The sequence below is a fragment of the Rattus norvegicus genome, chromosome X, assembly GCF_021556685.1.
Source record: "Rattus norvegicus strain SHRSP/BbbUtx chromosome X, alternate assembly SHRSP_T2T, whole genome shotgun sequence".
Lineage (NCBI taxonomy): Eukaryota > Metazoa > Chordata > Mammalia > Rodentia > Muridae > Rattus > Rattus norvegicus.
Genome location: NC_141554.1, coordinates 64,302,109 through 64,314,915, shown reverse-complemented (window position 1 = coordinate 64,314,915; position 12,807 = coordinate 64,302,109).

Sequence of the window (12,807 nt, the reverse complement as noted above, 5' to 3'; positions counted from 1 at the left end):
TTGAATTCCTGATCTTTCCAAAAATTTTAAAATGAAGTGTTGTTGAATTTTGTCAAATGCTTTCTCAGCATCTAATGAGATAATCATGTGGTTTTTTTCTTTGAGTTTCTTTACATAGTGGATTACATTGATGGATTTCCTTATATTGAACCATCCCTGCATTCATGGGATGAAGCCTACTTGATCATGATGGATGATCATTTTGATGTGTTCTTGGATTTGGTTTGCCAGAATTTTATTCAGTAATTTTGCATTGATTCTTATAAGGGAAATTGGTCTGAAGTTCTCTTTCTTTGTTGGGTCTTTGTGTGATTTAGGTATAAGAGTAATTGTGGGTAGTGTTCCTGCTGTTTTTATTTTGTGAAATAGTTTGGACAGTATTTTTATTAGGTCTTCTATGAAGGTCTGATAGAATTTTGCATTTGGAGCATAGATATTCAGGACTGAGAGTTCACAGATGCTCAGGATTGATTTCTCCTTTGATGAATATGACCTGTCCTTCATTATCTTTTTTTTTTTTGATAACATTTGGTTGAAAGATTTTCTCATTTTATCCTGGATTTCCAGGATGTTTTTGGATAGGAGCTTTTCACTTTTTATATTTTCTTTGATGGTTGCGTCAATGATTTTTATGGTATCTTTTGCTCCTGAGATTCTCTCTTTTATCTCTTGTATTCTGTTTGTGATACTTGCCTCTATGAATCTTAACCTTTTTTCCTAGGTTTTCTATCTCCAGGGTTGTCTCCCTTTGTGATTTCTTTATTGTTTCTATTTCCATTTTTAGATCCTGGATGGTTTTGTTTAATTCCTTCACCTGCTTGTTTGTGTTTTCCTGTAATTCTTTAAGGGATTTTTGTGTTTCCTCTTTAAGGGCTCACCTGTGTTCTTCTGTATTTCTTTAAGGGAGTTATATATGTCCTTCTTAAAGTCCTCTATCATAATCATGAGACATGATTTTAAGTCCAAATATTGCTTTTGAGATGTGTTTGGAAATTCAGTATTTACTTTGTTGGGAGAACTGGGCTCTGATGATGCCAAGTAGTCTTAGTTTCTGTTGCATAGGTTCCTGTGCTTGCCTCTCACTATCTGGTTATCTCTGGTGTTACCTTGTCTTGCTGTCTCTAACAGTGGCTTGACCCTCCTGAAAGCCTGTGTATCAGCACTCATGGAGACACACTTTCTCCAAGAGGAATCTTGGTACAGAGAGCTGTGTCGTAAGGTCTGCTAGAGGTCTACGCAGAAATTGGAAGGATCCTGTCCCAGACTGCTCATGGGTTCCTGTGTCCTGAGGGCTCAAGGTGGGTCCCTGGGAGCAGAAGTGGTCTTATATCATGTGTGTCAGTGCTCCTTGAGACTGGCTTTCAGCTCTGGGCACAGGTGAAAACTGGAAGGATCCTGTCCCTGACTGCTCCTAGGTTCTTGTGTTCAGAGGGCTCCAGATAGGTTCCTCTTGGGCCAGGAATGTGAGCAGGAGTTGTAGTCTCCCCTCTGTTTTTAGGATTGTCCACAATTCTGAGCATCCAGCTCTCTCCCCAGGCGGGTCTGGATATGTAGAGCTAAGTTATTTTTTTAATTAGAATAGTCAAAGGCTCCTTATATCCAAGTCTTCTGAATAATAGGAAACATCCAGTCTGATACAGTAAAGTATATACTCAGCAAAATATCTCCTTGTTAAATATAAATAATAATATGTTACTCTAAAGTACAATAAAATATAAGAAAGCTTTTAACATATATATATATATATATATATGTAAGTTTTCTGAGAATAAATAATTAAATAATTTCTGGGATAAAGATGTAACTCAGTGTTAGAGAGCTTATTGGCCAAGGGTTTGCTATCCAACACTGGAAACAAATAAAAAAAATGAGACAAAAGAAAACAAAAGTAAAAATGGGTTTCTATGTTTCAAATGTACTCTTATTGTAGATGAATATATGTATTCCCTAAAATTATAATTATGTCATTGCTTTTATTAAACAATTCATTTTACTATCATGAAAAGAAGTTTTTACTAATTTTTCTGTAAAATATTTATAAATCTTGAATTTTGAGGGTCTTACCAACAGTTATATTTCAAGTATTTAGAATAAATTACTAGAATACATATTTTAGTGTACAAGTAGTAAGAAATATGTAAAATATAGAAAACAAAACATAAATTATTCTACATTACTTTCCAAAAAATAATTTATGTTCACATTTTGGCATACTAACTTATACTACATGTATAGTACTATAGAATATATTTAAAAATTGTATATTATTCCAAATATTAAAAGGCTATTATATGCATGAATATAAACAAATGTACAAAGTTTAAAATGTATTTTTCACAGTATCTTACTTCCTTTCCTATTACGATGGAGAGACACCATGATCAAGGCAGCTGATAAAAAGAGGGATAATTGAAAGATTACTTACAATTTCAGAGAGTTAATCAATGACCCATCATCATTTTATCTTAATATGTAGGTGTTCAATTTTTATCTTCATATGAAGGCAGTAGGTATATGGTTAATACCCATGCTGACCATATCAGTTAACTTTAATTACTATTTTAAAGATTTTTATCTCTAAATACAGCCACATTCTGTACTACAGAAAATTATATCTGTTTGGTTTCAGACCCCAGGACAAGAAGCTCTTTCCTATGTAATAGAAGCTATTTCCTATGTAATCCTTATATTTTGCTTTCTCTCTCTCTCTCTCTCTCTCTCTCTCTCTCTCTCTCTCTCTCTCTCTCTCTTCTCTCTCTCTCTCTCTCTCTCTCTCTCTCTCTCTCTCTCTCTCCTTTTCCCTTTCTCCTCCCTCTCTTTGTCTCTCTGTACATGAGTTCTTTCTTTCTTCTACCTCTCCTCACTCTCCTTTACCATAGTGACTTCCCTGGCCTCCTTCCCTGGAGCCAGTGAACTTAACCAAGATTAGCTTCCCGATAATCCTGAATTTTATATAATCTAATCTGTCTAGAATAGGCTCATTCACTGGAGGAAAAATAGCTTATCAATATCTTCCATATATGAATTTATACAAAAATTACCATTATGCACGTATTATCTAGAAGTAGTATCATTATATCTCTATACCACTAGAGAATATATTGCCATATAATACAAGTATGTGGCAAGGTATAATATAATACTTATACCAAAATTATATAAATATAAATAAATAAGTCTATTTTCTTGGAAATTCATCAATATAAAATGAACAATATAAAATGAAAGTGAAGGTATTATTATAATCCCCAAAATATATTTCCTCATTATTCTCCAAAAGGAGCATCAATGCATGGATCAGGGAGAAATAATTAACAAAAAACCTCATCATATCTTTGAATTTACTCAAATAACATTTTTGCTTTGTTAATAAACCTGACCTGTCATCTGGTTTGTCTGTATTTTACTCAATTAATTAATTGTAAGTGGCACTTTTATTTCCTAAATTGGAGGGAGGAGATGAAGGCAAAACCTAGGCTGTGTGAATACATGGCCCAGAGAATTACTTTCCTTGTTCTATCCTTAGACTTAGGCCTAAATGCTTGTAGCTTCCACAATGTTTCAATCTGGATGTTCTCAGGTTCTGGCTTAACTGCTTTACTTGGCTTCATACTAACTTTGGCAATATGTTATAATATGGCTTCTTCTCATTCTCTGTCTCATTCTGTCTTTACTGATGTCTAGCATGTTCTCTCTGCAATGTGTTTTTTTTAAACTGTTCTGGTAAAACTGTCATATGTACTCCACTCCATACTTAATTTTTCTCTATTCCTTTTATCTCTTCTGCTGCTCTTAAGTAGCCTTCCTTTTCTGTGCTGTTTTCATGTGAACTGTGCCTATCATATTCTGTCAAATCTTACGTTGATGGTTACTTTTTCTGCCCCTTAATTAGATGTCACTTTCAAACATGGCTGCTTGCTTCTACAAACTAATCTTACTTTCATTGTTAAGGATGAAACGTGTGTATTAAGGCCCTTCTGCTTTACAGCTGGATTACATAGATCTAGAAGGTCTTTGGGTATGATCCCTTGCCAGAGCAGCCATGTTGCTGGACTAAATTTCCTCTATAATTAATTAAATTTCTATTTGCTTTCTTAAATTCACATAGTAATCTCCATGACACGTTTTTCTTTTCTTTTCCATCTTATTTCCTCCTACTAATAGATCTCTACTTTTTATGGCACCTATATTTGATTATGCTCATTTATTTACCTTCCTCTCCTCCTTTAAAACTTCTGTCGCGGGCTGGAGAAATGGCTCAGCGGTGAAGAGCACGGCTGCTCTTCCAGAGGTCCTGAGTTCAATTCCCAGCAACCACATGGTGGCTCACAACCACCTGTAATAGGATCTGATGCCATATTCTGGTGTGTCTGAGGACAGCTACAGTGTACTCATATAAATAAAGCAAATAAATAAATCTTAAAAAAAAACAACAAAAAAACTTCTGTCCCTTTCAGGGACCCCCCTTTTTTCCACTGCCTAGAGACAAATCTGCTATATTTCAAGGATACATATCAAGAGAAGTCTCATGTAGAGATAGAGTGAAAAATTAGTATAACTCTTTTGTAGCATCCCTGTCTTTCAGAAAATTAATCAGTTCTGTGAGTCTTAAATTACTCTTAAATTACATTAATTTATTAAGGAGGAAAATAATAACTTAATCATCTCCCATAAGGCTCCACATATTAAAAGTCTCACCACACTTCAGTATCTTTAAAATGGAAACAAATATTCTAATGCATGAACTTTGGGGGATACCTCATATTTAAACCATAGTTATATCTCATTAAAGTTTATAAAACAATTGTGAATAACATTGAATCCTGAGGATACTTCTTGTTTTGGAATTATATTTGTTAATGCATGCATGTCAACAAACTCATTTATCAGTTAATTATAGCACCTTCTACATGCCACAAAAGCAATATGATTATATGTCTACCATTTGGACAATAAAACATAATTTTTAAAAGGTTTTTCTCAAGACTGGACAGCTCCACTGTAATGTAACATAAGATTTCTCAGTTTTCTACATGAAGAAGTATATGGTATAATGGTAATTGTCAATTCAAAACCAAAATTGCAAATAAAACCAACTTATTGATATGCTTTTTCCTGACAGGTTGAATATCTAACACCTAAAGTTGAATATTTACTAGAAAATAAAGTGGTGTGAGAAATACAGTGTTATGAATGTGATGCTGTACTAATTTTCAGTCATTTCAAGATGTGAGGTTCCTTCATCTTGACGCTCCAAAAGCATTCATGTGAAATTTTACAACATTTCTAAGTAATTCAAATATCTTTTAAATTTATTGATTCTGAATTCTATACTATTGAGATCAATACATTACTATGTAAGAAAGTTTATCAAGGATGTTATCACAATGTCATTAGTTTGGGACTAAAAAAAAATTAAATGATTTTGTAAGGGTCCTTGACTTGCTAAAGAATGATACCCTAGGATCAGATACCCTAGGATCAAATAGTATGCAAAAGCAAAGAGTGTTTTATTATTCTGCAGAAGTCCATCATGCAGGAGTCTACCATTCACCAAGATGGAGGAGCCCAGATGAGCTCTCAGGCTCCATTTAAGGCAGAATATGGGAATTACATGGAGGGATAGGTAACATTTATCTTGGTTGATTGTCTGGATCTCTACAGATATGAGTGTCTTTGGGGTTAGCTAGGTGTCAGGATCCTGGGAACTATTACTGACTCAGGGCTCTTGCCTCAAGTCAGGTGGTAGGACAACTTATGATGATGAGGAAGCTTCTGATTGGTTACTCATGGGCTGTACTTTTTCTAGAAACTGACTTGCTCAGACTTGGCCAGTTCTGAGAAACAAAAACAGCCTCATCTCCTGAATTTGAAGCCTGTCATGGAGTCAGCCTGGGTCAGTTCTCTCAATTTGAATAGTGTAATCACTTCTAGTGTATTCACAGTGGAAAACATGAGGACCTATTAAAAATAAAAGATTAAATTAATGGTTGTTGATTTGAAAGGATGTCAAAAATAATGACTAATTGTTTAATAGCAAAATCATACATACAAGTTACATAATGCAGAATAATTATATTATGTGTGTGCGTGTGTGTGTGTGTGTGTGTGTGTGTGTATAAAGCACAAATTAATTTTTAAAGAGGTCATGCATTTGAAGAAAAGGTAGGAAGAGTATGTATACAGGAGGGTTTAGGGGAAGGAAATGGAGTAATTATTTGGGGATTTGGTCTTGTGCACTATATATGCAATTCCTTATTTTTGTGCCCAGAGATGTGGTCATTTTCTGGATGATAGCATCATTATGGATATTGAACCATCTCCTCTATCAAGGTTTTGTAAAGAATGTGCTCCAATTATTTTTGATTGGTTAATAAAGAGATGATCAGCCTATGCCTGGGCAGTGGAGAAAAGAAAGTTAGGCTTCTGATATCAAACAGGGGTTCTAGGGAGAGAGAATGAAGAAAGGACAAAAGGGGGGAAAGAAGATAGGGAGACCATGTGGAAAGACCAGAATGGTTCACCATGAAATCATGATGACAGAGAAGACATGAGGACACACATGGACCAGGGCAAGCCAGGGGAAGATTAGATTGGCAAGTAACAGGGGATTTGTCTGGATATTTGCAGCTTTAGAGGGTTAGAATAACTCAGAGAATATGCCCAGCCTATGCTTGCAGTTTCTTAATAAACTTGATATGTCTTTGTGACAAAAGACCTATTTGAGAGCTAGAATGGGAATAGATAGATATTTTTTATTCTTTAAATTACAGTCTATAAGTTATATTATAATTTTAAATAATAAAATTTATAATTTTATAAAACCTTTGAAAAGGGTTTGAGAATTTCTTATAAAACATAAAGTAGAATTTCATATCAATCCATGCAAATAAAATAATATAATAACTTAAAACTAAAGATATTCAGAAAACAACCATCCACATATTTCTTCTAAACATTAAAAAATGTGGATGAATGTTCAGAACGTTATGCTAAATGAAAAAAAGACCCATTTTCACGAGGCTATCTATAGGATATTGTTTGTAGAAGTGTTTTAATATGTTAACATTAAAGTAACAGAAAACCAATTAGTACTTGCTTAAGATCACAAAAAGTACCATAGAGAAATAAAGGCCCAGAAGAGTGAGCATGATAATAAAAGTTGTGAAAATAACTGCATGGTGAGAGAATTGCTATCTACCTAGACTAAGTTAATGGTTACACAAACATATACATGTGCTGCAACTGTACCATTTACTCTCAAAAATGAGGATATTTTGAACGACATCAATGTTTATATTAAAGCCAATACTTGGGTTGAGATTGTGTACCATTTTATTTTACAAGATTCCCTATAAATAGAAGCAAATGGAAAATAATTAGGATAGTAAAACTGTGTAAAGAAACGAAATATGTTAGCATTATTTCCTACAGGCACATGTGGTTCTACAAAAATTTACATAGACACTCTTAATAATTTTTAATTAAATGCATTATGAACACTATAGTTAAAGCTATAATGAAAATGTTGCCTTATCTATGATACCAGTATCATATCAAATATTTTATCTAAGGTATCAGTATGCTTCCACACTGGTCACTATTGTAGTAGTCTAAATATAACCTTCTGGTAGTAAGAAAGCTGGTCATCTTATTTGTCAGCAGCAATTTTATTTTTCCATGTACTGTGACCAAAGTATGGGGTGACTTCAGCAATAGGATCTTATTTTGAATTCCTGTGAGCAGTTAAGACTAGAATCAATAGTCTGTATTGTTTTGGGTAGTCTAGAAGAGTCATGGAAACTAGAACCTGACAAACCATCCAAGGAGAGGCATCCCACAGCTGACACTAGACTTTTGTTTGATGACCTATGGCTTCTTGGAGGAGCTTTATTACCTTGTAGGGTAACTCTAATTGAATGTACATACATATATACATACATACTACATAGATACATATGACATCTTTTTTTCTATCTATCTATCTATCATTTATGTATCTATCATCTATGTGTTTCACAGGTTTCCATATAGCTTTTTCAAATATTAATATTATACATCTTTCTTCTCCTTCCTCTGTCCTATACTCCTATCCTTCTCTGAACCTAAACATTCTACCTTACTATTCTCCCAGTTACTTTCACATCATCTGTGTTCATGTATTCCTCTCATATTAAGATAGTTTCTTTCTTTCCCTTCCAGTTGTTTCTTTCTTGGTCCATAGATTCTATGAGTTAAACATTAAATCTAAGAATTTGATACTAAAATCCTCATATGAGCAAAAGCATTCAAAGTTGCCGTTTCTGAGTCTGAATTACCAAGAATTTAATATTTATGCTTTTTCACTTCCATCTATTTACCTGCAATTATTATAACTTTATTTTTCTTTGAAGCTGATAAAATCTCAATGTGCATAGTACTGCATTTTTACTATCAATTTATCAGTTTGTATACATCTAAGCTGTTTCCAAATCTCTTCTAACTTTTTTTTATGTTGCTGTGATAAAATATTCTGACCAAAAGCAGCTTGCAGAGGAAAAATTTTACTTCAGATTATAACTTCTGGTCAAAATTTATCATTGATATAAACCAGTGTAGGTGCTCAAGTCAGAACTAAAGCAAAAATTATGGAGAAATGTTGCATACTACTCTTGCCCACTCACTCACTGTCAGCTAGTTTACTAGAAATTTCAATTCCACCTGGCTAGGATTAGTGCCACCTACAGTTGACTGTTTTCTCCCACACCAATCAATTAGGACAATCTTTCAAACATGGCCACTAATCAATTTGCTCAAGGTATTTCTACAGCTGATGCTCCCTCTTCCTAGGATATAACAAGATGACAGTAAAACTTAACCTCTAACCAGTAAAGTGTCTTAGCTTAGTTTATTTGGCTGTGAGCACAAGTAAATATGTCTCTATATTCAGAAACAGAGCCCTTTGGTACATGTCCAGGAGGTGGTATATCTAGGTCATATGGAAACTCTACTTCCACTTGTTGAGGAACTACCACCCTAGTGCATGAGGGTAGCCAGTTCCTTCAGCTTCATTAGTGTTCATTGTCATTTATTAATTTTAGCCATTCTGATTTGTATTAATCCACTAAATGGACATAGTATCAATATGTCCTTTTTGCCCATAGACTAGCTCTCAGACTATATAAGTTCCATTGTACAGTGGATGGTGACTGATGTAGTAAATCACAGTTTTTCAAAGTACAGAGAAGTATGCTCACTAACAAATGGGGGCAGTTCTTTTACTCTCCTCTACCAAGGGTTAGAGACTATCACGAAAGTGAGAATGGAAGAACTGTTAGATCCAAAGGTTAACAAGAAAAAGAGCAAATTTTGGATATTACAGGTTCTTTGCATGCATGAACTGACAGTTTCTGTGGCTTCCCATGTAAGACAAATATAAGATCATGTCAATCAAAATTTTAGCATGGAGTAAGGAAAAACACATGAACTCCTATCCTTAATTGAGGACCTATGGTTGTTGAGGAATTAAAAGTCAGATTTCTTTTCTTCTTTATTCTTCCTTCCTTCCTTCCTTCCTTCCTTCCTTCCTTCCTCCCTCCCTCCCTTCTCCTCCTCCTCCTCCTCCTCCTTCTTCTTCTCTCCCTCTCCCTCCCCCCTCTCTCTTTTTAATTCACTTTACATCTTACTCACTGTAACTCCTCCTGTTCACTCCTCCCACATTCTTTCCCCTCTCCTCCTCCTAGTCACCTGTGAGAGGGTGGAGCCCCCTCCTAGGTATCCTCCCACCATGGCACTTCAAGTCTTTGCTGGGCTAAGCACATTCTCTCTCACTGAGGCCAGATAAGGCAGCCCAGCTAGAAGAATATATTCTACTTACAGGTAACAGCTTTTGGGATAACCCCTGCTCCAGTTGTTTGCGACACAAATAAAGACCAAGCTGAACTTCTGCTTCTTATGTGCTGAGGTGTGGGGTTATTCCCTGCCCAAGGGTCCAGGTTAGTTGACACTGTTGGTCTTTCTCTGGAGTTCCTATCTCCTTTGGTCCTGAAATCCTTCACCCAACTCTTCCATAACAATGCCCAAGCTCAAAGATTTAGCTGTGGATGGCAACCCCATCCCTCACTTGATGCCCTGTCTTTCAGCTGGAGGTAGGCTCTACAAGTTCCCTCTCCCCACTGTAGGGCATTTCATCTAGGACCCCTATCTTGGGGTTGGTATTCCACAGTCAAAACTCTGACCCATAATTCTACCTGTCTGAAAGGACTGCATGGATGGAAATGGAGAAGAGCCTGAGGAAAAGAAGGTCCAGCAACAGGCCCAAAGTGGGATCCAGCTCAAGGAGAGGCCCCAAGAGTTGTCACCATTACTGAGGCTATGGGGTGCTCACAAAAAGGGACCTATGATGACAGCCCTCCGAATGACCCAACAAGCAGCTCAAAGAGTCAGATGCAGATATGTGCACCCAAACAATGAACCGAAGCTGCTGACCCCTGAGGTTGAATTAGGGAACAGCTGGAAGAAGCTGGCCACCCTATAGGGGGACCAGCAGTCTCAATTAATCTCGACCCCTGAGGATCTCTCAGACATTGGATCACCAACCACTCAGCATAAACCAGCTGATATGAGGCACCCAATACATATACAACTGGGTCTGGGTTCAGCCCTCAAGAGACTGTTGGCCTCAGGGAGTTTAGAGGTCTGGTGGGGTGGGTGGGGTGGGGATATCCTCTTGGATGCAGGGGTAATGGGGAGGAGGTATGGGTTGTGGAACAGTCAGAAGGTAGAATAGGAGGATAATAACATCTGGAGTATAAAAATGAATGAATGAATGAATGAATGAATGAAATTTCTTTTCTCTAAAAAAAAATTAAAAATAAAAATAATGCCCAAGATCAATCTACTCTTTGGCTGTGGATCTGAGTCACATTGACAATATCCTAGTGCATGCTCCTAAATGAGTATGAACAGCACAAATTGAAATATATTGTTTTTAAAAAAGAGACAGGAAGTTGAAATGGATGAGAAAGTAGAGGGTTGATCTGGGAGGAGTTGGGGCACGAGTAAGTAGCAAATATGTTCAAAATATGTTATATAAAATTCTAAAATAGTCAAATTAAAAATGAACTAGGTATAAATCTGATGACATAAATTCTTATGGAAATTTATTTCTATGTAACTAGCTTCATCAAGCTGTAATAACATGAAAAGTCATTTAAAATTTGCTTAAGTACTAAGTGTTTTTAGGTATATTCTGGACTTCCAAACAACTCTAGGTCATTTACTGTGACTCAGCGTTTTCCCTAGTGAAATACAATAGCTACTTAAAAAACAAAACCAAAAAAAAAAGCAAAAAAAAACAAGGTAGAAAAATAGACAGAAACCCCATTTTTTTTTAATGGTGATTAACCACAGCAGAGCATATCTTTATTATATTATTTGACTTTCAACGATTTTGTATTTTTAAGTATTCTTTATTACTCTTAAAAACAGCATATGGTTTGGTTTATGCTTAATCCAGTATTACATTTGCCTTTTTTTTTGTTTTTTGTTTTGTTTTGTTTTGTTTTTATTAACTTGAGTATTTCTTATATACATTTCAAGTGTTATTCCATTTCCCGGTTTCCAGGCAAACATCCCCCTCCCCTCTCCCTTTCCTTATGGGTGTTCCCCTCCCAACCCTCCCCCCATTGCCGCCCTCCCCCCATAGTCTAGTTCACTGGGGGTTCAGTCTTAGCAGGACCCAGGGCTTCCCCTTCCACTGGTGCTCTTACTAGGATATTCATTGCTACCTATGGGGTCAGAGTCCAGGGTCAGTCCATGTATAGCCTTTAGGTAGTGGCTTAGTCCCTGGGAGTTCTGGTTGCTTGACATTGTTGTACTTTTGGGGTCTCGAGCCCCTTCAAGCTCTTCCAGTTCTTTCTCTGATTCCTTCAACGGGGGCCTATTCTCAGTTCAGTGGTTTGCTGCTGGCATTCGCCTCTGTATTTGCTGTATTCTGGCTGTGTCTCTCATGAGCGATCTACATCCGGTTCCTGTAGGCCTGCACTTCTTTGCTTCGTCCATCTTCTCTAATTGGGTGACTGTATATGTATGGGTCATATGTGGGGCAGGCTCTGAATGGGTGTTCCTTCAGTCTCTGTTTTAATCTTTGCCTCTCCGTTCCCTGCCAAGCGTATTCTTTTTCCTCATTTAAAGAAGGAGTGAAGCATTCACATTTTGATCATCCATCTTGAGTTTCGTTTGTTCTAGGGATCTAGGGTAATTCAAGCATTTGGGCTAATAGCCACTTATCAATGAGTGCATACCATGTATGTCTTTCTGTGAATGGGTTAGCTCACTCAGGATGATATTTTCCAGTTCCAACCATTTGCCTACGAATTTCATAAACTCGTTGTTTTTGATAGCTGAGTAATATTCCATTGTGTAGATGTACCACATTTTCTGTATCCATTCCTCTGTTGAAGGGCATCTGGGTTCTTTCCTGTTTCTGGCTATTATAAATAAGGCTGCGATGAACATATTGGAGCACGTGTCTCTTTTGTATGTTGAGGAATCTTTTGGGTATATGCCCAAGAGTGGTATAGCTGGATCCTCAGGCAGTTCAATGTCCAATTTTCTGAGGAACCTCCAGACTGATTTCCAGAATGGTTGTACCAGTCTGCAATCCCACCAACAATGGAGGAGTGTTCCTCTTTCTCCACATCCTCGCCAGCATCTGCTGTCACCTGAGTTTTTGATCTTAGCCATTCTCACTGGTGTGAGGTGAAATCTCAGGGTTGTTTTGATTTGCATTTCCCTTATGACTAAAGATGTTGAACATTTCTTTAG